The sequence below is a fragment of the Crocodylus siamensis genome, chromosome 6 (assembly GCF_052110815.1).
Source record: "Crocodylus siamensis isolate JL-2025a chromosome 6, ASM5211081v1, whole genome shotgun sequence".
Classification (NCBI taxonomy): domain Eukaryota; kingdom Metazoa; phylum Chordata; order Crocodylia; family Crocodylidae; genus Crocodylus; species Crocodylus siamensis.
The window spans coordinates 7,734,441-7,760,182 of NC_143400.1; the positions used below are offsets into that span (position 1 = coordinate 7,734,441).

Sequence of the window (25,742 nt, forward strand, 5' to 3'; positions counted from 1 at the left end):
AGACAAAGGAAATACAGAAGACATTTCCTGCTTCTCACATGCACCCCAGATGGCCGGCCCTGACATCTGCCTTCACAAAGCAGGCGACAAGGATGCTTAACTGACTCACCTCTCAGTCGGGTTTGTCTACACTGATATTTAGGGTCAACCTGACACCATTCCCTGCCTATGTTGCAAGTTGTAGCCTGCACCAAAGCTACCTATATGGTGTTTAAGCATGGCACTAAGAAGTATCCCAAGCTTCCTTGCAGAGCCCTTCCAGGAGCAACTACTTCTCTCTCCTTTTGGGTCCTCATAGGCCAGGGGCAGGCAATTATTTTGGGCAGAGGGCCGCTTACTGGGTTTTGGCAAGCCATCGAGGGCCACATGACAGGCAGCCAGGTGCAGATAAATATTAATTTTCTAAATTTTTTATGGGCCCCACAGGCTGGATAGAATGGCCTGGTGGGCTGCATTCAGCCCTTGGGCCACATTTTGCCCACCCCTGTTATAGGCAATAAAGTGAGACCTATTTTTTGTGCAGGTCTTTGCTATTCTATTTGTGGTTCTAAGCAGGTTGACATGCCTGGTCCCATGCAGGTAGGCTTCGTCCTCTTAGGAACGCCTCAGCAAGTTGGAGCAATAGTCCATGATACAAACAATAACCCCTAACCAGACAATCTTTTCTTCAGGTGGCAGGAGAGGACCGTTTAGCTCTAGCCCGACCTAGAAGCAAGCTCCTCTGGGCTTCAGTCTGCTTCCTGGCCATAAGCTTCTCCCTTGCCAGCTCCATCTGCTCAGTTTCTTTCTCTCTCTCAGGCTTTTAATGGCCAGTTAATCACTCACAGCTGGGCTCCTACCCCAGGGCTGTCTGCCATCACTTAAATGGCCAGACTGGTGTCCTTCCTGGTCTGCTTGGCTGGGGCCAGGAGGAGGTTGGCCAAACTGCCCCAGGATTTGGGTGTGTATAAAATAAAAGGCCGGGGGGAAAATGCAGCCAAAGTGCAGTTGTATTCCCAACAAATCTCAGTAGGAAGTTCCTGAGGAAGCAGTAAAGAGACTGCACTCAGGTAGAGACAGGAAGCCACATGCAGATGGATCAGAAGTCAGGAACAGGGAATTGTGGGATGGCTGCTGACTAAATTCCTGTGTTTGAGGCATGTGGCATCTAGATGAATTCCAACCACACTGCAGAGAGGGGCGGGCAGCAGTGGATTTGTCCTCAGACTGGACATTCACCAGGGCTGAACTCAGATGTCCTATTTTCTATGCTTCACTGGACACGTCTACACATGCATTAATGCACTGTGGTTACTGCACAGTAAATTTAGCACCTGTAATAACAAGCATTAACTAAATGTACAGTAACCCGTGTTACTGCAGAGTAGCACTGGCATGCACCTTTTAAGTAATGCTACTGTGCCGTAGACTAATTCTACGGCGCATTAGCACAATAGCACAGCTTTTGCTGGGATGTGCTAATGTGCAATAGGATTAGTCTGCTTCACATTTAGTGTGTTATGTAGCTGCACTCTTGATTCAAAGCATTGAAGACCAGAAAGCACCATAGGATTATCTACACTGCCCTTCTGCCCAAAACAGGCCATGTTGAACTGTTTTGTGCTGATAGGCCACCATTGTAGAAGCCTTTTTTTCTTAGACATAGGGCTTACAGAAGAAACAAAGCTCAAGCACAGTGTGTGTGCTTCATAACACACAGCATGGATTTTGTCCCCCAAAATGGCATCTTTCTTTCCTGTCTGACAGCTTCCCCAGAAATGTAAAGTTTCAGCACACACATGTGCACACACACACACTTGCAGAACAATTGTAGAAATATATAGCCCTACAGATTCGATCCCTGAATCTGCTTTCTAAATCTGAAAAATTCCCTGTGTTATTTTTGAGCTTCAGTGGAAGTAATTTTGTTCCTCCTAGCTTGGTAAAGCACTCTGAGAACTTCATGTTATAAGCACTGCTCACTGTTGCTATGAATGAGAACATATTTTGCTTGCCAAACACCCCTCCCAAAACTTTCACAACTCTCCTAATGAGGGGGGAAAAATGCCAATTCAAATCAATAGAGTTTACTGGAAGACTAGTGTTATGCTTTGCATGACATTACACCCTATCTTAATTTCATTATATGGTTAATTGCAAGTTAAATTAACAGGTAAATCAGTCTGTAAGATTGCTTTATAATCCCCATTGCTAATTCCATGCTAATTTTTATGCAAGCTATAATTGCACTCTGCAACTTTATTTTAATGCAAAAAGGAAAAGTGGTTGGGAACTTTCTGGGGAGTGAATGTCTGCAGTGAAGTCTGGGCCTCTTTGGACAAAATATTGCAGGAAAGAAAATATCAAATATAGCAAAGGCGCTCTTAATAAATCGTGTCAGAGTGGCACTCACCAGACGTGACACAAGAAGCCTGAATCTCCATTGCCCTGCTCCTCATGTAAATATTTACGTGTTTTCCATATCATGACCCTGATTTCCATATCAGAACCCACCCCTTCCTCCTCCCTTAAAAATCCCCTCTGGTCTATGCAGGAATTAGCCATGAGCAAATATAAAAGCACAGGATAGTTCATGGGTCCCTTGGGAACTCAGGGTTCTGACATCTTATTTGATAACCCAGAACAGACAATTTGGTAGGACCAAAATCCTTGCATTTTACATCTGCTTTGCACTTCAGAGGTGTAACTGCTCCAGAAGAGGCAGAGAAAGTGAGAAGCTCATTGGCACTAGGAAAGACATCTGAGCACACGCATGCAAGTGGGTACAATGACAAGGGGCTGCCTTTGGGGAAGAATGCCTGAACTTTGAGAGAGAGAGGGAAGTTAATTGTTTTACAGCCTCTGGTCGATCTAGCAGTGCTTAATGGCAGAGGAAACATTCCCCGCACATTTGCAAAGTATGCACAAAGCAAGACGAAACAAGCTAAGATGGGGATGCATGATTGTAGGCTACAAACATTCACCCCATTGAGCTGCCTACGTTTTAAGATGAAAATTGCTTATGAATATCCTTCCTACCCTGGCAGAACAATTGTAGCGCCAGCTCAACCACAGAGAGATTATCCAAGTGTGTTTGCCCTGACCAAAGTTTCTCAGGAGCTATGCTAAGCAAAAAAAAATGATCTTGCAGTGGAAAACACAGAAACCCCTCCCAGGTCTGGGGAAATTCCATACAGTTGTTGAAATCATCTTCGCAGACACCAAAGGGAACACCTAGATGAAAGACGGCAGCTCTGCAGAAAAGCTGTGCTTGGACATGATCCAAAAAAACAACCCAGCTACCTGCTAAAAATGAATCCCCACAAGCTTTCCAAAGGCGATCAATTAGTCAGATCTGATGAGCCACTTGTTCCATGGGTTGGGCAAACTCAAACATTTTCCATAAGCCCAGCCCGGCACTATGACATTGTTGTAACGTTCTGCTCTAGAAGAACAACTCTGTTGGGATGGAAGTTGAAAGGCCAATGACCCAACTTAGATGTGCCCAGCCCTTGCTTGCCAAAACTTCTTCCTCATCAAAAATTGTATTGAAAATGATGTATTCCCATGAAATCTCTCAAATTGGATATTGGAAGGAGCTTTCCAACTCCAGGTTGGTAGTTAAGCATTAGAACAAGCTGCCTGGAGTGGAGTGGGGGATAGCCATCCTTGGTGATTTTTAAGAGCATGAAATCCTTTTATACGTGCCACGGGGTGTGATGCAATAATAGCACTATGCGGTGTTCAAACACCTACACAAGATAAACCCACTTGCAACTAGAAACCTATTGTGTCAAAACCATTCTGCCCTTTTGTGGTCCTTCTGAGCTCTTTGCAAGAGAAGAATTGCTATTGGAAATGTTTTGACTGGCGCTGCATATAACTCATTTGAAACCAGTACAATAAAAGCCAAATGTAAGCTGCAGCTTTAACCAACTTGCAGTGAATCTATGTACATGAGCAGGCATCCTGGTTTTCACTGATTTAAAAACCCCCCCAGTTTTCAGTTTAAAAAAGTAACCCCAAATCCACATTTCCCCATGATTAAACTAAACACCACTAATATATAGATAGATATATACCATGGTTTTTCATTTTAATCATAGAAAAATGTGGATTTGGGGTTACAGTTTTAAAATTGAATATTGGGGATTTTTTTTAAATCAGAGAAAACCAGGATCCCTGCTGATGGGCATGGATCACAGGGGAGAATGCTGCCCAGAAACTATACCCAGAGAAGGTAAAAATCTGTGTATTATATGTCATTCCTGCAACTTGACTTTCCACAAAACCAGATCTATAAAATCCTGTTCACTCACCTGTCTGGTGAGTGAGTCATTTTTCTTTTGATCAGCAAAGAAAATATAATTAGGTCTTCTTTTTCCATCATCCTCATCATAGTTCGGATGAGCAAGGGTGTTTTTCCCTTCTTTCCTTTTTTTCTCTCCTGCCCCCCCTGCACCTGTCCTGGAAAAATGCTCTTTAGTTTTGCAAGCAGCCTGAAGACTACATTTGAGAACAGGCCCCTTCCATAAACTATGACCCATTAAGCTTTCTCAGTAGAGGTGGAACCACAGGTTTATTTTGAGGGGCCGGCAAAGAAGCATTTGAGATTAGAAAGAAAAATGATGCGCTTCCACAGGAAAAATACGTGCTTCCCTCAAGTCACACCCTCCAGGGTGCAAGTTCACCTAGTTTAAAATGTCTTCACCAATTTGGTTTCCACCTCCTCTCTTGAGCAAATACATCTGGGAGGTTGTCCAGGTGTTCAGCCTTCATCAAACTGGAGATGGGAAGGGACCAGACAGCACAATACCATCCATCTCCCCCCCTCTACAGCAGCTCCTGACCTGGGGTGTTACTGAAGCTAAAGCCTTGATCTCTGCATTGACTTCCAGTTTGTTCCCAGGGCAACGGGAGGTGTTGGATCTGACCTACAGTTTCTTCCATCGACCTCCATGCTGACACTAAATCATCAAAGCAGATATTCCTTCTCCGCCATCAGCAGAATCAGAGAAAAATCAGGCTGAAAAGGCTCTCCGGAGGTCCCATCAAGTCTAACCCCCTGCCCTAGGCAAGATCAGCCTGTCTAAATCATCCGTACAGTGAATATTTTAGCTTTGACAGTGAAGCAATCTCAGATTCAAAGTCTAACTTTGTGGCTTGGGTCTTTCTATGCACCTCTCAATCCATCTCTCTATTGCCAATGCGCACATCACCCTAAAAGCACACACCAGATCATTCATTAGCACAGCATGGCTTCTCCTTAACTTCTCCTCCTCCTCCTCCTAATTTGCTTGGAGAATATCTTCTATAATAATAACAACGCCATCCTTCATTTTGCTTGTTGAGCATATGACATTAGTCAAGTTAGAGATTCTGGTTAAAACATCCTGGGAGAGTGATTGAGACAAGGAAATGAGACTAAAGACAGAGATGGAAATTGCCATAATAGAAATCCTGGTTGCAGCTTCAAGATCGAAAATGAGACAGCTTTCCAGAATACATTGTCTCTATTACTGCCGCAATCACTTAAGCCAATTCTCCCCGCTACACCAGATAATAATAATATAATTAACTTTATTTATAATGCACTGCTTGCTAACAGGGAATGTCTGTTTTATACAAGCAAATGATTCATGCTTAAGGAGGGAGGATGCTCTGATACCGAGGCAGAAATCAGGAGTCCTAAGGTGTGTTCTTGACTTGTCCTCAGGGGTGTGACCTCGGACCTCATTCAACCATGCCTCAGTTTCCCCATTTGTAAACCCATGATGTCTACATTCAGCAAAGTCACAGAAGGCTTGCAAAGCATGAGCCAGCATTTTCCAGATTGGCCACTGATGGGTCTCCAGTGCCCACAAGTGAACTCTGAATCCCACGGTATTTCACGGATTATTTTCCTCAATGCCAAAGTTCCTGGAGTGAGGTGAAGACAACAGAACGCAAGCTTCCATATTTTGTTAAGTCCCTCTCTAGTGTTCCCAATTGCAGGGATAAACCTGGAAATGCAAACCCCAAAGGCCCAAAAGCCAGAAGGCAAAGGAAAAATGAATCCCAAATATGTTGGTTTGAAACACTTATGCTTTTTTAAGGACTATATTTTCACCAGAGCTGAGTTTCCATTTGGTGCAACTGTGGGAAGAAAGGTGGGGGGAAAGGGACTCTAAATGGATGCCTACCTTTCAGTCCTAAGTGTAGGCCTAGCTTTAACCTAGCCAGCTTGGTTACCAATACCAATGAGGTTATGAGGATTACCTAGTAACCTGCAAACCAACCCTGTGCCCTCAGCAAGCCCAGATGTGTCACCAGATGTGACCAAGTATTTGCTGGTCAGCTTCTAGCTGGCTCTTCCAGGGCAGTGCAGGGAGGGCTGAATTCTTCTGTGCTTGCTTATGCCATGACTGTCTTCCTCAGCAAGCAGTCACGGGGCTTGTTCAGCCAGGAAAGCATTCCTCAGCCTGAGTAAAAGTGGCAGGATCAGGCCTGGGATTACACAGAGCAGGGTGGGGAGTTCATAGGAAGCTGAGAGCAAAAAGAATAGCGCTTTCACACTAAATACTAAATGCTTAGCTAAATACTTTGCTGACTCACCTTCTGGATAATCCTGCTGCCCCCTGCTGCCATCAAAATCGCTGGGGGAAGAAGTAAGACCTAGAGCAGGGGTGGCCATATGTGGCCCCTGAGCCAGATGCAGCCCGCCGAGCCATTCTGTCTGGCCCAGGGGGCCCCTAAAAAATTTAGAAAATTAATGTTTATTTGCCCCTGGCTGCCTGTCATATGGCCCTCAATGGCTTGCCAAAACTCAGTAAGTGGCCCTCTGCCCAAAAGAATTGCCCAGTCCTGACCCAGAGGGTCCGGGCACTTACTTGGGCCTTCAGAAACCTGGCTTGAATTCCCTGCTCCGAATCAAAGGATGCAACATTTATACCAGGAAAAGCCATTTTATTCTGAGACAAAGTATAGTCATACAGATACCCATGTCGTCCAGGATAAATCCTAAAAAAGCTTCCCAAACAGGTGGTACTGACAGTTTATCCTGGGATATTCCACAGCATATAGCTATCCTGGGATTATATTGCTGAATCAATGGCAGAAAGCCTGGGGGTGACAGTGGACAATGAGCTGGATATAAGCCGGCAGTGTGCCCTTGCTGCCAAGGAGGCTAATAGCATCCTGGACTGCATTGGTAAGATTGTTACCAGCAGATCATGGGAAGCATGGGTAACTGGTGCTACCCTAGTTGAGGGGGGCACGTGCCCCCCCCGTCACTGGGGGGGAAGGCATGGCCAGTTGTGCTGACTGGGGCCAGTCGCAATGTACCCGATCGCTGCAGCCACTTCCGGAAGTGACTGCAGCCACTTCTGGGAGCACCACGGTGCTCCCACTCCCTGGCCTGCACTTGCAGGGTGGGGGACCAGTGCCCCCACCTGCCCCCTCTGCCCATCACCTAACTGGTGAGTATGGCCAGGCAGAGGGTGCACTCGTGATCTTGGGGTACACGTGCACCCCCTACACATCACCACTCACAGGAAGGGATTCTTCCCCTCTATTCGCCACTAGTGAGTCCACATCTGGAGTCCGGTGTCCAGTTTTGGGCCCCCACTACAGAAAGGATGTGGAAACATTGGAGAGAGTCCAGCGTAGGGCAATGAACATGGTTAGGGGACTGGGGCACATGACTGATGAGGACAGGGTGAGGGAAGAGGATTTATTTAGTCTGGAGAAGAGAAGACCAAGGGGGATTTAATAGCATTCTTCAGCTCCGTCCAGGAGGTCCGAAGAGGATGGAGCTGGGCTGTTCTCAGTGGGGGCAGATGACAAGACAAGGAGCAATGGTCTCACGTTGCAGCAAGAGAAGTTGAGGTTGGATATTAGGAAAAACTCTCTCACTAGGAGAGTGGTGAAGCACTGGAACAGGTTACCCAGAGAGGTGGTGGAGTCTCCGTCCTTGGAGGTTTTTAAGGCCCATCTCCCCTCACTTGAATGATGTAATTGGGCTGGTCCTGCTTTGAGCAGTTGGTTGGACTAGATGTGACCTCCTGAGGTCCCTTCCAATCCTCATTTTCTAGGCATCTATGAAAAGCATCGTAGCATTCAGGCACTCACGAAACCCAGGTTGGAAGAGTGATGTGCGTACATGCCAACCCTGGTATATTTTTGTTCCAGGGCAAACATAGGCACAATTCATCCAGGGACAAGCGCGACATCTGTTCCTAGCCATACACTGGTAGTGGGAATCTAGGCCAAGCTTTTGTAGGATCCTAAAATAGGGCTGGCAGGGCCCTCTGGAGGTCACATCCAGTTCAGTGCCCAGATCAAAAGCAGGACCAGCCCTAACGAAACCATCCCAGCCAAGTGTCTGTCTAAGCTGCTCTTCAAAATTTGTGGGGATGACGATTCCCCCACCTTTCAGAACAGCCGGTTTGATGCCGAACCACCCCCAGAGTGAGGAAGTCTTTCCTCATCTCCAGCCTAAATTTCCTCTGCCATAGTTTGAGGTCATTTTTTGTAGTCCTGTTCCCTATGGCCACAGAGGAAAGCTCATCTCCTGTCCTTCTATAATCATCCTTTAGTTATTTGCAGACTGTTACCAAATCCCACCTTGGTTGTCTCTTCTCCGGATTGCACAATCCTTATGTTTTCCAGGTCTCAAATCATTTTGTTCACTCTCCGCTGGACCCTTTCTAATCCGTGCAAAAGTATTTAGGACCCTGTTAGGGGGTTCAAAAGCACCTTTTGGAAGCCAGCAGCTTGACACTATAAAAAAAAAGGATTTAAGTTTCATTAACAATTTCACAATTTAAACATTAAATTTAAAACATCATCCCTGATCAAAATGATTAAACATTTTTTTCGGGGGGGGGCTGTTCTTCACTGAATTATAATTTTTTAAATGATTTTACTGGAATATTTGTTTCGATCTTAGCAATTTTTACATTTTGGGGGGAAGGATTTTGACTAAAATGACTGGACACGTTGCAAGGAAAAGTCCCTTTCTACTGAAAAAGGAGCAAGTTGCATTTTGAAAAGGCCAAATGAATCATTTTGAATGATCTTGCTTGCAATTTTAGAACGTTTTACATTCAAAATTAATCAAAAATGAGTATTTATGGACTGAACTTTGTTTCATGTTCCCAAAACTGCCATTATTTTTTGCTTAACAAATAAAAAATCTTTACACACACAAAAGGGAAATTTGTACAGGTATCATTAGCACCTCTTGAAATCAGTGGGCTATAGGTGCCTAGATCACTTAAGTGCTTTGGAAATCCCCACATGAGACTGATTTTCATCCTTAGGCACTTAAAATAGAGTTATGCTTGCTGCCCCCCAGGTCAGACTGATTTCCACATTTGGGATCAGGAAGAAATGGTCAGACTGGGATGGACTGGGGGAGTTTTCCCTTCCTCTGTATTGGGGGACACAGCCCTCTTCTTGGATCCCCTGAGTGCATTTTAACACCCTTCATAGTGGCAGGACCTGACAGCCTTCATCCCCTGGCTTTACCTTGAGCTTTACTGGGGGCTCTTGATGTCGTTGGTCAATGTGCCTTGAAAGTGTGCAGCAGGGGTTGATTGTGTAGTTTTTATGAATAACTTAGAAAACACTGGCATGAGATGGTTTGGATAGAGGTGATCCTGCCTTGAGCAGGGGGTTGGACTAGAAGTGTCTTGCTCTATGATTCAGTGGTTCTAAATATCCTGGATAAATCTAATCCTTTGTCTGCCTTGCTCTCTCGGTTACCTTTCCTCGATCCGCCCTGTCCACGTGAGTCTGTGGCACACGCGAGATGCCAGTTCAGTGATGAAAGGCTGCCAGAAACCTGCCTTGGCTGGTTGAGCTGGGTTTGGACCTGGTTTGAGCTACTGGCATTCGCCCCTGCACAGGGCAGCTCATGGCCCCTGTGTTTAACTGGAGACAGCCCGAGCCTTTCAGCCCTATGGGACCAGGGCAGTGTGCTAAGCACCATGCCTTGAAGATGTCTGTGAAATGGTGCTCCCCAGCTGCACTCTGGGAGCTGGCTGTTCCAGCTCCAATGATGCTGCGGCATACGTGTTTGCCTGCCTGCCTGCAGCCAGGGCCATGTGTGGACATGTCGGGAGAGCAGAGCCAGGCTCCAGTTCTGCCCATCCTCTTCTTCCCCTCTCTCCTGACAAGGAGGGAACATCTCAGCTCCTACCTGTTCCTTCTCCTCCTCACATGCCGCAGGACCTCATTCAGCGAGCCATTAACTTCTGGCCATGTGACAACATACATTTCAGACAGAGCTATCTTATCCTGATCTAAGGGTTGCAGTTGACCAAGCATCCCTTGGGAAGTTGTTCCAAGGATTAGTGACTTTCATACGCACATTATTTCTCATTTGAATTGGTCTGGCTTCACCCTCCAGCTTCTGGACCTCCCTCTGGTTCAAAGTAGCCCTCTTGGCTTCTCTTCTGCCTATACAACTATTTATAGGCTGGGATATTTATAAACAGACTACAAAAGGCTCAAAATAGTATGAATAAGTCTCATAAAGCAAGAAGAGATTTTGTCTCTGCAGGGAGGAGGCAACTACCATGAAGTGAAGCGCTTTCATGTATGGGCTAGGCACTTCACTGGGAGCCCCAGAGCAAAACAGCCACCCATCAGCGTCATTCCTCTTGAAGGCTGATAAATCACCCAGAGTTAATTTAGGCTTAAAACATGGCCAAGGAAAGGTAGCATGGGCCAGCTGCCCTGACCAAAAGGATGGGCTAAAAGAGGGGATTATTAAGCAAAAAAAGGTACTGTATGTCTACACGTGCATTTACACACACCTAAACTCAATGTGCATTAGCTTACTGCACATTAAGGTGATTTTAGGTGCACACCTGCATGTGCATGCACTAATGCACATAAATGCAGGTGTGCAGACCGACGTGGGACTAAAGTTGCTGGACACACACCATGTTGGTGCACATTAGTGTGTCTACACGTTCGCCAAGGCACTTTAGCTATTTGAACCGACATTTGATACTTTACGCAGGTCTCAAAGTTAGGCTCAAACAGCCTTAACTCTCCACTTTTAAGGTGCATTAAGCGTGTGCACATGTAGACCCATGCCCTTCATGTGCCTTAAAAATGGGCGATTTTAGGCTAATCGTGCCTAAAACTGGCACATGTAGATGCACCCAAAGTGAATCAAATGAACGAAAAGAGAGCAAATATATCGATCAGTCCATCACAACAAAAAAGAAAACCCTGCCAAGAGTTAAACTGGAGGCTGTGTGAGAGCTAAGCTAGTTTTCACCTTGTCGCTCATTCTGTCTTGGATACTGCTGTGACCTCCTGTTATCACAAAGCCTGGTCCTTTCTCCACCGTTAATGAAGCCCCGCTGCGAGAGATATGGGAATCGGTTAGATAACTTGGATGATCTGGATATACCTGCCCCGACCAAAGTCACACCAGGCATAGGACTTTTCCTTTCCAAACAGAAGCTGATCTCAAAAATTCCCATCGCCTGACAAATTCTCCCATTTCCTTCCTGTATCGCCCCCTCGAGGGCACACACGTGATAGCTTGCTTTCTGAAAACTCATGTAGGCATGCACAGATGCAGGCATGTGGCAATATGTTCAAAGGAATTTAGGTACATATATAATCCTCGAAGGATTACTTTATGCATCCTCACCTGACGCATCCCCTGCTGCCTCGTCTTTTAAACCGTGTTGTTCTGATCATAAGCCCAAGCTCAATTTTAGGAAAGATAACTTTCCCCCTGAATATAAAAGTAAGGCAACAGGAAAGTTTTTATCAAAACACCTGATCCACAAAACCTAAATTTCCTTTCAAATTCACTCATTCACAGTGGGAACTTGGGGAGATTTCCTGCCCCGGCGAGAATTCGGCTGCACTTTTTCGAAAGAGTTTGGCTCCTGGGTTTATCAGGTTCAGATCTGAGATTGCTATCCCTTCTCTTGCAGCCTGTCTCAGCTTTTATAGGCATCTCTGTGGTGCTCATTACTGGAGTATCTGTTCTTTTGGAGTATTTTAACTTTTTTTTATGATTTTATTTTACAACTTTTTTTTTTTCTCTCTCTCTCTCTCTCTCTCTCTCAGGTAACACGAAAAAAGCACATCCCTGCCGCCACCTTGCCTGGAGGAATACCATATAAAACCCTGAACAATTTGTCAGTTACTGCATGAAATAAAAATGAAATATTAAAGGGACACTGCCAGTTTCGAGCCCCTGCTTCTGTCAGCCAGTGTTTCACCTACTGTTCCCACAAGAAGCAACTAAAAATCTCTCCAACTGGAAGAGATTGGAGAAAAGGTATGTGTTTTTCGCTGATTTTTCCCCTCCTATTTTGTTTGTTTAATGAATCTGGGCATGTTTACATGAGACACTTACTGTGCATTAGCCTCATAAAGTGTTATCAAGCTAATGTGCATAAGCGTGCTAATAGCCTACTGCACGGTGTTATTAGGCTAATGTGCAGTAAGTGTCACTCAATAACTGTGTGCCGGCAATACTGCACAGTAACTCTAGGCACTGTGCATTTAGTTACTACATTATTAAGCAAGCACGAAACTAAATGCACAGTATTTCAGGCACATTAATGAATGTGTAGACGCACCCAGTAAGTGGGATTTTTAAATCTAAGTATCTGAGAATCCTCCTGATTGTCAGTTTTATTTTAGCTCCGTTATTTCTCTTCATCGCTGAGTGAATGGGATGTTACTTGGCCAACCTGTGAAACGGGCACCATAAGTAGCATGGGCAGCCTCTGAGTGTGGCAGGTGGCAGAGTAGGGCAACAGGCAGCTCTGTGGCAGAACAGGCATGGAGCAGAAAGCAGAGCAGTAGCTCAGACAGGGACCACAGGGAAGGGAGCAGAAATCAGATCGGGTAAGGGAAAGGGTTTGGAGTGGCACTCGGGGAGGGGCGCCTGCCAAAAAAGGTAGGCCAGTATCCCCCAGCCCCAAAGTTTTTGCTGGTCCAACTTGGCTATAACTTATGGCTTGGGTTATATGTTCACCCACGCTTGTCACCCCCCCATGAGGCAGTGAGGACACAGGCTAATTCTTGCGAGAGCTGACCATTCTCCAGTGTCTTCCCACAATTCCTCGGGGAGCCCAGAAGGCCACCCAAGTCCTTCCACCATTCAGGGGGGAAGGATCATGGAGCAACTGAGCTCGCTGCGGCACAAAGAACCACGGGACATGCCGCAGACGTCCCGGCCACCCAGCATGGGGGGCACAGCAGTGGGGAAGACAGTAACTCAGGTAGGGCTTTGCATCGGGGCCGGTCACAGATAAATTCCCAGAAGCCAATCACTTGAATGAATGCAGTGACGGCACCTTGAATGAGAGTGCGATGGCTGGAGCAAGAAGGGAGTGAAAAGTACTTGGTAAATATAAACTGGGGGGGCTGTTGAACCCCCCCGAAACTGACAAGGGGACTCCAGGATTGGTGCAGACATTGCATGGGCTTTTAACTAGATCTGTTCAGAATTTACCGTATTTTCTCATGTACAACATGCCCTGGAATAGGATGCATATCATGTTTTTGAAAGGCAGCACTAAGGGAAAAAGATCTTTCCTTGTATGTAACTGAGGGTGCCTGTACACACGCATTGAGGCTGTTCTGACGTGCTGTAATTACAGCACATCGGAGCAGACTTGATTAATTGAGTCTCCTGGAGCATGGTAATTACCATGCTCCAGCAGACTTTAGCGTCATGTGTATCAGTGTCCCCGCACGGAAAAATGCCGGCGGGGGCACTTTAACGCTCATTTGATCAGCTTTAGTTAAAGCAGTCCCACCTCCGTTTTTCAATGTGGGGACTCTGATACACGTGATGCTCCAGGCAAGCCACTCTAATTAAAGCTCCCTCTGCCCTGGCCTCCTGGAGCACATGTATAAGCACCCAGAATAACAGCCATGTGGGAGCTAAGCCAGCACATTGTTCAGGTCCCCGTGGGTCAGGTGCAAATTTTATTGTCACCTTTGTCCAGCAAGCAGAAGAAACTGTGCTTACCATATTTCCTTGCATATACTGTGCCCTCCAGTTTCCAGCAATTGTTTTTTGTTTTTCTTTAAAGGGTACATGCTATATGCAAGAAAATACAGTGTTCCCCTCCCCACTACCACCCACCCCTTTTCTCCCAGAAATTAAAATAGGAACTTGGAGGATTTCCCCCTAGAAAAATACCTAGAAACTTTTGGCTGAAAACTTTCAAGAATTTGGCTGAAAAGTCAGTTTTGCGGCAACTTCTGAGGAACTACCAAACATTTGCTAAGAGAGCTGCCATTTACCATCAACATTTTCATTAATTTTGGAAGCCCAACATTGGGTCCAACATTTTCAACCAAACCTCATTTTAACTCAATATTTTTAAAGGAACCCCCCCCACGTTTGATCTTAATTTGAATGTGCCCTTTTGAGCTGTGCAGACAACTATCTGGCATCCAACGCCAAGAAAGATGACAACCTGCTTGAATTATGGGGGGGTTGCGGAGAATCCATGTTTCTGGGATGTTTGCTTTTAGTTTCTTGGTTTGCTTATCTCTTTTATCTCTGAATCTACATGGGAGCACCCTGAGGAAACACTCTGGGTTTTGTCAGATGGGGAGTTTCTTGTTGATAGCAGTGAAATTTTATGTCTGACAAAAAATAAATCACCCTTTTTGAAGAGGTGGGAGGATTTACGCCTACACGCACGAGGAAGATGCATCTCCTGACTAATGGAAAACACGTGCAACGTATCTTTGCTTGCTCTGCTGTTAATCCCTGCATTGGTTTGGCCTTCCCCAAGAGAGATGATAGGTTTGCTCTGGGCATCATGCCCAAAGATGAGTTGCCTCATTCACGCAACTCTCACATGGAAGGTTTTGGAGGCCTCTCCTCTCGAACTCCCATCTTTCCCAAGCCAAAGACATCCCACCCTGCTTTCTGGGCAAGTTAAAATCACAGAATCATAGACTATGAGGGTTGGAAGGGACCACAGGAGGTCACATCGAGTCCAACCCCCTGCTCCAAGCAGGACCAGCCCCAACTCCATCATCCCAGCCAAGGCTTTGTCTACCCGGGTCCTAAAAACCTCCAAGGATGGAGACTCCACCACCTCTCTGGGTAACCTGTTCCAGTGCTTTACTACCCTCCTAGTGAGAAAAGTTTTCTCAATATCTAAACTAAACTCTCCTTGCTGCAACTGGAGCCCATTCCTCCTCATTCTGTCATCTGGCACCGCTGGGAATAGTCCAGCTCCATCCTGTTTTAGCCCACGCTGCTATTAAATTTTGGAAAGTCATTATTGGGGAAGCTGCTATTAAAGCTGTTGGGAAGTTTGGGAAGCTGGCTGGAATAATCTAGTTGGGGCTGGTCCTGCTTGGAGCAGGGGGCTGGACTAGAAGTGACCTCCTGAGGTCTCGTCTAACCCTCATTTTCTATGATTGTATAATTCTAAGTTCAGCAGGTGAAGAGCACTTGGGAAGACTGCCGTATTGCCTGCTGGGGAGGTGACCATCCCCAGAACCTCCTGAATGAAAGATATAATCTGCTTCAGTTCAGTCTAAAACAAGCTGAGACCCTAACACACTCATGGCCTCTGCAGACTGGGTCCCCAGGGAGACAAGTAGCACCCACACCCCACCAACAAATTATCCACACACACAGGGGACTGTTTTCAGAAGTGCCAAGTGGTTCAGAAATCAAGGTCCCATTTCAAAAAGCAGCTTAGATACTCAGAAGCATAAAACCTGCTCTAGCTCCAGTGGAAGTTATGGGCTTCACATAGAAATTCCTCTGTGAGGTTTTATGCCCTGTGTTATGCCAGGCAGATGATCATAATGGTCCTGTTTCTCCTTAATATCTTTGAATGTAGGTGACTCGGACGCTGATACGAACATTTTCCCCGTGAGCAATAAAGCCCAGTATTTATGCACTTCACTATTGCATCTCAGCATCTTGTTTGAAGGACTTCTCCAGTCACCTGGGACAGAAAAGCAAATGTCATGCAGTAGCACTAGTCTGCTGCTTGCTTATTCTCAACACGCCGCCTGACAGTGCTAGTCTGCTGGGTTTGGGCATGTGGAGCTACAGAGGGATATAGCTACCATTTGAAATGACTCTCCAGGCCATTAGCTAACCAGAGAGCAGAATTTATCCCTAGTGAGATAAGCCAGCCATCCTTTTTTTAGAGAAACAGCCTCTTCTGTCTTGTTTCCAGATCCATTGCACACCCCAAGATTAGAAATGATGGGAAATCTTGCCCTGATTGTAATTTTGCCCTTGGAGCAACATTGAGGCTTATTCTGCCGAAATTTTTTTTCCTGAGATGAACAGCTCCCTCTTATATCCGATCACCTAGTCAGGCCTGAAACTGGAGGACATTTGAACCCATCAGCCCTTGGTGCTTTGCAATCACGGCCAAGCATCAGTGTGTCAGGATAGCTTCTCGTACGGTTACTTCCACAACTGCTTAATCCAGCGTCTGATGAAGTAAGCCCACAGGTTACAGAAGCATATGCTATGCGTCTCTGATTTAGTCAGTCTACTAGGTGCAAATCTGCCCTGCCTTCTGGTTAATCCAAGCCAGAATTGTAGGAAGATTCTCTACTCCTTGGCAGTTATCAGGAGAGCACCACAGGGTTTGTCTGGGTGTGTCTATACAAGACGCTAACTGCTCCGTAGCCTAATAAGGCTGCACAGTAACGTGCCGGGCAAAACCTGTGCTAATACATTACTGTGTAGTAGTATTAAGCTACTGCACAGTTAATGTCCAAAAAAACCATGCACCGGCGCTACTGAGTTAGCGCAAGTTACTGCACACTGATTTAGTATTTGGTCATCCAAGTACTAAACTCAATGCACAGTAACTACGGCACCTTAATGAACATGCAGATGCACCCTCTGTGTCCTACAGCTTTAAAGAAGTCACCACAGCCATGCCTGGGCTTTCCTCTGCTTCTGGGGACAAGACAGAAGTGACCCTGAGTTCATGAAAGCTTGGGCTGTATATGTATCTTATTTAGTTCATCTATGAGATGTATATCTTCCCTGCCATCTGCCTGACTAAGGCAGCTAACTTCTCTCTGCTTGTGGTGGCAAAAGCCATGGGCAATTCTGTTCATGGGGAACCAACCCACCAGTTCTTCCGTCTGCCTCTATAGAGCTGATAGGACATGCGGGGCTGGCAGCGCCATTGAGAGCAGAAGGAGTTATCACCTCCTTTTATTCCTAAGACCCTGAAATTTGCTGAGTTTTTGGGCCACATGGCTAACCGTCTAAACAGACCTTGAAGCCCAAAACTTCAGGCTCCTGCTGTCCTCTGCTGAACTGGTGTTAGTGGGGTGTCCGCTGAGAAGATGTCATTTCATTCATACAACTTGGAGCTGTTGTTTCAGGCTCTCTGCAGACTCAGGCTGATGGGAGCACATCGGCGTGTGTTCTCAAGCTTTTTCATGGCAAGCAAAAGAGCAAGACATTTCCTTTCTCAGGTCCTTTCAGGTCTTTGCCTGTCACTTCTCTTGATGGACAGGGCTGGAAAGAGTGCCTTCTGCTTCATCAGCTGAACCTTGATCTAGGTGAGCATTTAAAACCACGCTCGCCAGTACCACGTATTTGTCAAGGAGAGAATTATTTGGACGGCCCTTAATCAGAACGAGTGCAAGGCACCATGCCACGAGGATGTTTCCATTTTTTTCTTCTCAAGGAGAGCTTTCTGTTGTGTTGACATCTCACCCTGAGTCATCCCTACCCTCTTTCAACTGCCATGAATTCTGTTTCCTTGACAGCAGACAGGAGGTTGCAACTTTTTGTCTTCCCCCCCATAAAGAAACGAGCCCTCGTTAATGAGAATGTGGCCTCTTTGCCAAGTTATGTCGAAGCAGGATGTGAAACATTACATAAAACACGGCTGCCAGGAGCATGTCAACAACACAGGATGCAGACACGTATATGCAAGACTGATCTTCAGTTAAACGTCCTTCGAGTTTGATACAGATCACGCAGGGAAGAAAAATTCCTTCCAAAAACAGGACCTAGAAAGACTGAACTATTAAGAAAGGCAAAGAGACCTCAATGTGTAGAGCTTAAATGACAGCTCATGCCCAGGCCTTCAAAACCCAGATTTCAGCACAATCAGAAACTGTTGGGTGACAAGGGCATTTAGAAACCCAACCCCAATTGCAGCTCACAGCACAATGGTGCTGCCAGCTCTCATGAGTTCATTGCTTAAAGCTGCAGCTTCTGGAGTCATGTGAAGATAGGAACCTTCCTCCTTTCATTTCTTTAAACCAAGCTGATGGCCTTTGTGCTTGCAGGGAAAAGTGGACATGGCTCAAGCACCAAAAAGCAAATATACTTGGAGTGCAATCGCTGTGGAATAAGAGTGATCTTTCTATCCCTGATGAAAGACGGCAGTCTGTGGATGTTAGCACAAGATGAAGAAGAAGAATTTGAAAAGCACTGTTTTTCATAGAATTGCAGGATTTCTTTAATCAAACCAACTAAATGGCTGGAAAAATTGTTCTTTGCAAGCTTTCAGGTACAAACACCCTTCTTCAGGCAGAGGGAGAGCACAATACAACTGACTCTCCCTCTGCCTGACAAAGGGTGTTTGTACCTGAAAGCTTGCAAAGAACAATCTTTCCAACTATTTAGTTGGTCTAATAAAAGAGATCGCATTTACCCAAAGAACCTTGTCTGCCTGTGTCCTTAGACCAACACAGCTGCAACCAACACACCCAAATAATTTCTTTAAAACATTTGCAGGATTTCTAAGTGCCTGGAGTTAATAATACAGAAATTCCACAAACAGACGCATCTCACAAAACCTCAGTTTTGCTCATCTCCAAAGTTTGGGGTCCATTTTAATTTTTTTCTACCTACCCTCACACCTCTGAAACAAATGAGAAGGGACAGGAATGACTTACAATTGCTTGTGAATATAAAAATGTTGCAATGCTTCATTTCAACCATATCAGAAGGTTTGGTTTCCAGTGGATTGTTTCCAGTCACTTGAGATAATGTCATTATTGATAGAAAATGAGGGTTGGAAGGGAGCTCAGGAGGTCACATCCAGTCCAACCCCCTGCTCCAAGCAGGACCAGCCAAATACATCATCCCAGCCAAGGCAAGTCTTAAAATCCTCCAAGGTTTCCTCTCTGGGTAACCTCTTCCAATGCTTTACTCTGCAAATTGCTATTATAAAGTCCGGGGGCCAACCACATTGAATGGTCCTTTGTGGCTAGTGTGGCTGAGTCATGCTGACTTCTGTAGCCAATGGCATGTGCATGGCATGGTATCCAACTGTCTTTGATTCCCCAGCCTGAACAACCCAAGTTTTAACTGGGTCACCTGGGGGCAGCAATCTACAGCAGGGCTTGGATTCATACTTCCAGAACTGCAGTGAGGCACCATAATGGCCCTACCCTGTTAATAGCACGCACCATTGAATATTAGAGATTTCATAGATTTCATAGACATTCGGGCTGGAAGGGATCTCGGAAGATCATCAAGTCCAGACCCCCGTCCGAAGGGCAGGAAGTCAGCTGGGGTCATAGGATCCCGGCAAGATAAACATCCAAATTTCTCTTGAAGGCGTTCAAAGTAGGTGCTTGAACCACCTCCAATGGCAGGCTATTCAAGGTCTTGGAATAATAATAGTAGCGCATATTTAACATTAAGTTAATATTGAATGGAAAAAAAATTGGAACAACCAACAAAAGGTTTTGATGCAGTCGCAGTTCAGCATGTCCATGTTCCAGACCCCAAATCCTTCCCAATTCTTATTTCCTTGGACATACTAAAATTCCCCACAAATGCTGGACCCCAGTTGGCTTGGGTTTGCTCAGTGCTTGGAAAATATCATCACTAATTAGTCTCGTTATTATTCCAGCTCTGAGCACTGAGCTAGGAGTCTAGGTTACCCTGATGCCTATCAGAAGGTAGGGCCTAATCCTGTGCTCATCAGCATGCGGAGAGAAACCCCCCGGTCACACTGACACAGCCCTGTAAGAGTGGAAGGCAGGGAGGAGGAGCAATTAGGTGCAGCAACCACATCGATTCTGTTCTCCGCTCTGCCACCGAGCTGGCTGGGACTTGTGCCTCAGTTTCCCCTCCCACCCAGCCACGAGCCCTTTGAGGGCGCATGCGTCACCCAGCCTAGCGGGGGTCTGGTCTCTTTTGCGGCCTTTCAGCTCTGCTGGAACAGAAATCAGGAGCCTGCTAAAGTCATCGCCGTTAAAAAGGCAGCCAGGAATCTTTCCACGAAACAGATGCGTCCGGATGGCTGAAGGTACCTTTGAGGTGCAAAATAGCTCAGCCTGTTAAAGCTGGAGGCCTTGTTGAGGGCAGCCCCTGCAGTGTCCATATTGGGCTGTGCGTGCTGCTGCTGCTTCCCAAGTCTCGGCTCCAGTGAGCCAGACACACGTCGGGCAAGAGCAAAAATCACTCGCCCGGGGAAATGGAATCTCCTGCAGCCATTAGGTGAGAGGAGACAGCCAGGTCCTCTGGGGAGTCGCGGAGAAGCTGAGACTCCTGGAAAACCACAGAGCCAAGGGCCTGTCTGTAAAACAAGTCACCGCGGAAGAAACGCTGCTGTCACCGGGCTCTGAAGAAAGCCAGGCACCCTCCGGCCCCGCAGTAGGATGGCTCGGGCGAGGCGCTAGCCACTCAATCATCCCTGCTCGCTGAGTGCCTGTCTCCTTGCTGTCTGTGTCCCCACAGTGTCTGTCCCCTTGCATTTCTGTCTAGCCTTAGTCTAGTCTGTAACCCCGTGCACACTTTCTCTGCCTTCACATAACAGACCTGCGGTAGCGCTGGAGGGATGCTGCAGCCATGATGATCCAGGAACTATGCGAGAGGCCAGGTTTCTCATGGGTTATATCTTGTTGGACCAAGCTTTGGGGATTCTTCTTCAGGTCCCAGAAAAAAGCAGGCCCAGATAAGTCTAAAACAGTCTGCAAGGCTGTTAAATTGGTGCAATCAAAAGTTTGTCCACCTGTGGCACCGGCCCAATCAAAGGTATCACCCACAAAAAGACTTGCCTCTCCCATATTTCATGGTCTTCTGCATATAGGTGTGTCTATAACTTCCTACATAGCTCCCTCTCCCTCTCCCTATGTATTACCCATTTATCTGTCTAACCCAATGACTTTCAACCAAGGGGGCATAGGATGCTACATAATATTAGCACTGTTAGGCGAGCAAATGTGATTTGCAAGACAAACCCAGAGATTTCACATAAGAATCCATAGTGTTAAATGCAGTCTGGCTTGCTGTGGTCTTTCTGAGGTCTTTGCAATGGAAACGCTGCTCTATTATTTTTCTGTAGCTGAAAAATGAGTGAAAACAAAGAAAAGCTGGTCTTTCTTGAGGGGTGCCTCAAGCCTAAAGAGGGGGGCCTCGAATCTAAAAAGTTGACAACCAGTGGTCTTGCCCCAGGGGTGGATCTAGGATTTGGCAAAAGGGGGCATAGGGGCAGCCACCCACTTTGCAGGGGGGGCTGCACCCTGCTTCCAGCCTCCTCCCCACCAGTGTACTGATGGCAACACTGGAGCCTCTGGGGACTTTTTTTAAGTCCCCAAAGTAAGCAGGAACTCCCCACCCCCCTGCCCTGCTTCCCCTCTGTTCCCAGATGCTGCTACTGCTTTCCCCACTGTCCCAAGCCAGGGAAGTTTCAATGCCCTTCCTGCCCACTCCAGCAGGACTATGAGGGGTCTGGGCTCAGCTGGGACAGGGACAGTGGTAGCAGCGGAGATAGGTGGGGGTGCATTCCTCCACCCTGCCTGATCCCTCCAGGACCAGGCACGGGAAGGGGAACCCACTCCTCCTGCCAACACATTTTCTCTGCTGCTGTCGCTGTTCCCAGCTGAGCCCACCCAGGGGCAGCCTTGAAGCTTCCCCGGGCAGTGGGAAAAGCAATAGTAGCAGGTGAGCAGGTGAACTGGGGGAAGGGAGGGGACCTGCTTCTGAGGACGGAGGGGAATTTTTACCTGTTTTGGAGACTTAAAAAAGCCCCTGGGATGTGATGCAATCTGAAGGGGGGTGCGGCCACATCACTGCCACCCCATCTGGATCAATCCCTGTCCACCCCGTACTGTTTCTCAGCTCCTCTGTCACTCATTGCTGGGTGGATGGCCTGGCGCTGAGAGGCTATGACAAGAACAAAACCGAATGCATGTGTGCTCGGGGGGGGTTGAAGCTATCTATGCAGGGGGCTGCTCAGCATGCAACAATCCATTGCTACTGAAATCCAGGGGAGAGAGAGCAGGACAAAGGAGCAAAGCCTCGATAAGAGGCAGATGTCTCGGGAGTGAGCAGCAGTGAGTAAATCATAGCTGCTCTGGCTCCACAGCTCCACTCCCAGGAGCCGCGGCACAACACCGGCAGGTGCAGACTTGTTGTGGGGGAGAAGGTCTCAGTATGTGCGTGGCTCATTAGCAGTGACCTCATTTCAATCGATAGCCTTTCCCCACCTTCCCCTCCCACACTGCCAGGATCTGGCCACTGTCAGGCTGAGCCAGATCCAGCTGAGAAACCAGGGCACGGAGGGGCCAAGACTGACAGTTTTGTGGGGGCTATTCCTCAAACCCCCCAGGCCTGACAGACTCCTTTCTCTGCTGCTTTCCCCTTCCCCCCCTGTGGCTCCATTCCAGGTTTCCCTACTTGGGCGTTGTTCACACTGGCACTGCAGGATGAGAGACACTGAGGCAGGCATGGGTGGCAATTGATGCCCTGAATTCCCACGCCAGTGTTATTTAAGCATAACCAGCTCCCTACAATCAAGCTATGGGAGGGAAGTGGGGGAGCACTGAAGACAACGTAAGCCTGGTGCAGCCCTCCATTGCATGGACATTTAGGGGGACCTTATCAGCTGCTGGTGTGAAAGGTCATAGGTGCAGCACCACTGGGCCGTTCCCAGTGCGGGGTGTGAATCAAAGCAGCTATATTGGGATCTGACAGTATCAATCCCCTGTCTCTCCACTGAAGCCTGCGGTCAGCTCTCTGGGACCAGGGATGTCAAACTCCAGGCCCCAGGCCAGTTCTAGACCATGGGGGCTTCTCCTAGACCAGATTTGCAGCTCAGCTGCCAATGGCAGTGTTGGGGGTCCAGGGGTGGCAGTAGAGGTCTGGGGATGGTGATGGAGACCAAGTGTCAGTGGAGAGAGTCGGGGCTGTATCTGCACAGCCCTCATTTGCCCCTCCTGCTGCCTGCAGCTATGTCCATTGGAGCCCAGAGGTCCTGAGTTATGTGGTTAGCCATGCCCCTAGCCCTATCCCCAACTCTTCTAGCCTGGAGAGGCAAAATAAGCAGTCCCTTAGGCCAGATATGACCCATACATCTGACACCCAGGGGATGAACAGGGTCAGTCCCAGCATGAAAGAGCACAAGGAGCTTCTCCATCTAATGCTGCCCCTACACCCACCTGACACAGCAACTCCAAGCTCATAGCCTGCTCTGGGCTCAGGCAACACCAGCACCCAAAACCAGCTCAGAGGCAGGTGGGGTCCAACACAGCTCTGCCCCGTCTTTCCTGTCCCCCATGATGGTGACAAGACTCAAGCCTTGTCGGAGTGCCAGGACTGGGCTACTTCTGCAAGCAGATGTGTGTGAATGGAAACAGATGTGACTTGTCATCTATCTATCTATCTATCTATCTATTCATTCCCATACACTCTATCTATCCGTGCATCCAGACAGATACATAGAATGTGCCTGCCTGCCCACCTACCTATCTACCTACTTACATCTCTGTCTGAACAAGACCTCCCAGAACTGATCAGTTATTCCTTTCTGTGCGTCTGTCTCCTAAGATCAGAGAGGTATCTCCCCCAGGTTTAATTTCCCTGGATGGCAGAAACCGTGTCCTTCCCATCCCTTTCCTCTTCACGTTTCCTTCTGCTCTGTCTCTGTCCTTCCTCCCTGCAAAGCCTGCAGAAGGGCGCCACTAAATAACAGCAGCACTGTGCTGTTCTCCCCCGTCCCAGATAATCAAGCCCGGAGCTGCGCTTCTGACTTTGGCTTTTAATTTTCTGCTTGAATTTCAGAGCCGCCGCTTGCCCTCCTGCATACAAATGGCAGCTTTTACGTGGAAACGGGAGGAAATGCAGATTTCTGCCGTTGCCATGGGAACCTGCACTTGCAGCTTCCCGATGCTCAAGGTAGCAACCTGGCTGGCGCAAAGGGAGCACACGGAATCGGTTATTGATCTGTAAAACATTCTCCGCGGTGTCTAGCAAGGACTTCCAGAGACAGCGCGAGGCCTCGCAGTAAATTAGCTTCTGCTGAGAGAAGGCAGCGATGTGCAGTTCAGAGGAATTGCCAGACTGGGTTAGACCTGAGGTCCATCTGCACCCAGGGTGCTGTCCTGACAGTGGTCCATACCAAGTGGTCCTGTGCAGGGCAGAGAAACCCCGTCGTAGCAGCCCCAACATCAAGTCTCTTCCTGATCTCCACTTGTCCGGTCTGTGATGCTCAACCATGCAGCACCCTGGGGTGCCATGAGATCCTTTTCAGGGTGCCATAGCTTGCCTCTCAATACTACCCCATTGGATGGGCAGACAACTACCTACCCATGATTCACAAGAGAAACCCCATGATTTCTAATAGGAACCTAGCATCTGAACCATTTTGCCCTGTTGTGGTCCATCTGACTTCTTTGCCGCAGCAGTTCTAGTATTTTCCAGGTAATGAAAGCAAGGTGGGGGGGTGGGGCCGGGGTGACGCTTGAGTCTGCTGAGGTTAAGAACCAATGTGTTATGGGTTAATCCCTGAAAAACATCAAGATCCTCACAGAGAAGTCAGAAAAGGAAGCTAGACAAAGTCCAGTGACCCTACGTTGGCGGCCAGCTCCGACACAGATGTTTTCTGTGACCTTGGGCACCTCACTTCATCCACCTTTACCCCTGGAGTAGGGCTAGTTCATTCCTCATTCACCAAAGATCTGGGGAGACTAAAATCCATTTAGGAGAGACACAGATACCGCAGGGATGAGAGCCATGCATGACTTAGGCTAGTAAGATGCATGTTGTTTGGTTTACTAAATGATTTTGCGTTCACCTGTAGTTAGGGATGCAGCCTTGATTTTGTTATTTGAATGAATACCATATAAAAACTGGACACTTTAGACATGCCTGACTTCACACTGACTTCACACTGCAGCCGTATTACAGAAAAGCCAAATCTGGCTCGGCTGAACTCCTTACCTGCAAGGTGTTTGGCGTGTATGGGAAGCTTCTCTGAGCCATTCTGGATAGGGTAGAATATAAATCGAAATACCACCGCTACTGAGGCTACGACTAATCTGAGAAGCTGGAGATTGGCGTTACTGTCACCGAACCCAGGCAGGGAAGTCACTTCGTCATAGCAAGCAAAATTCATTTTGATTTCTGAATCAACCCAAGATTAGCACCCGTTTCCCAGGGATGTTCACCATAGGGATTTCACATGGGCAGAACTGTTTCTCTTTCGGGAATAATTCCAGATTTAATTATATTATTGCAGCCCCCAAGCGTGGAGACAGTTATACCAGGATAAAGATGGCTTATACCTTAGTCTCCATCCTCTGTGTCAGCCATTTTAAGGGCAGGTTGATTCTGGAAGCCTTTGTGTGTATAACAAGGTAGGTTAGGATGCATGATTTTTATTTTTTTAAATGAAATTCCTATGGCACCCCATGTGGATGTACTATAACAACCATATAGTGTAAGTTACTCGTGAAATGAAAGCTGTATTGAACAAAGTGATCCTTTTGCCTTTAAAAGCTCCTTCTGCACTGCAAAGGCTTGC

The 25,742-nt window shown here is 47.1% G+C and overlaps 1 long non-coding RNA gene across 1 annotated transcript in view; it reads left to right on the plus strand.

Moving 5' to 3' along the window:
• LOC149860846 (uncharacterized) overlaps positions 1–25,742 on the plus strand; it is a 69,008-nt gene that overhangs the window by 35,038 nt on the left and 8,228 nt on the right. The window contains exon 2 of the long non-coding RNA XR_016443281.1: positions 12,064–12,277. This is a non-coding gene — a long non-coding RNA (uncharacterized LOC149860846). The remainder of the gene's footprint in view (positions 1–12,063; positions 12,278–25,742) is intronic.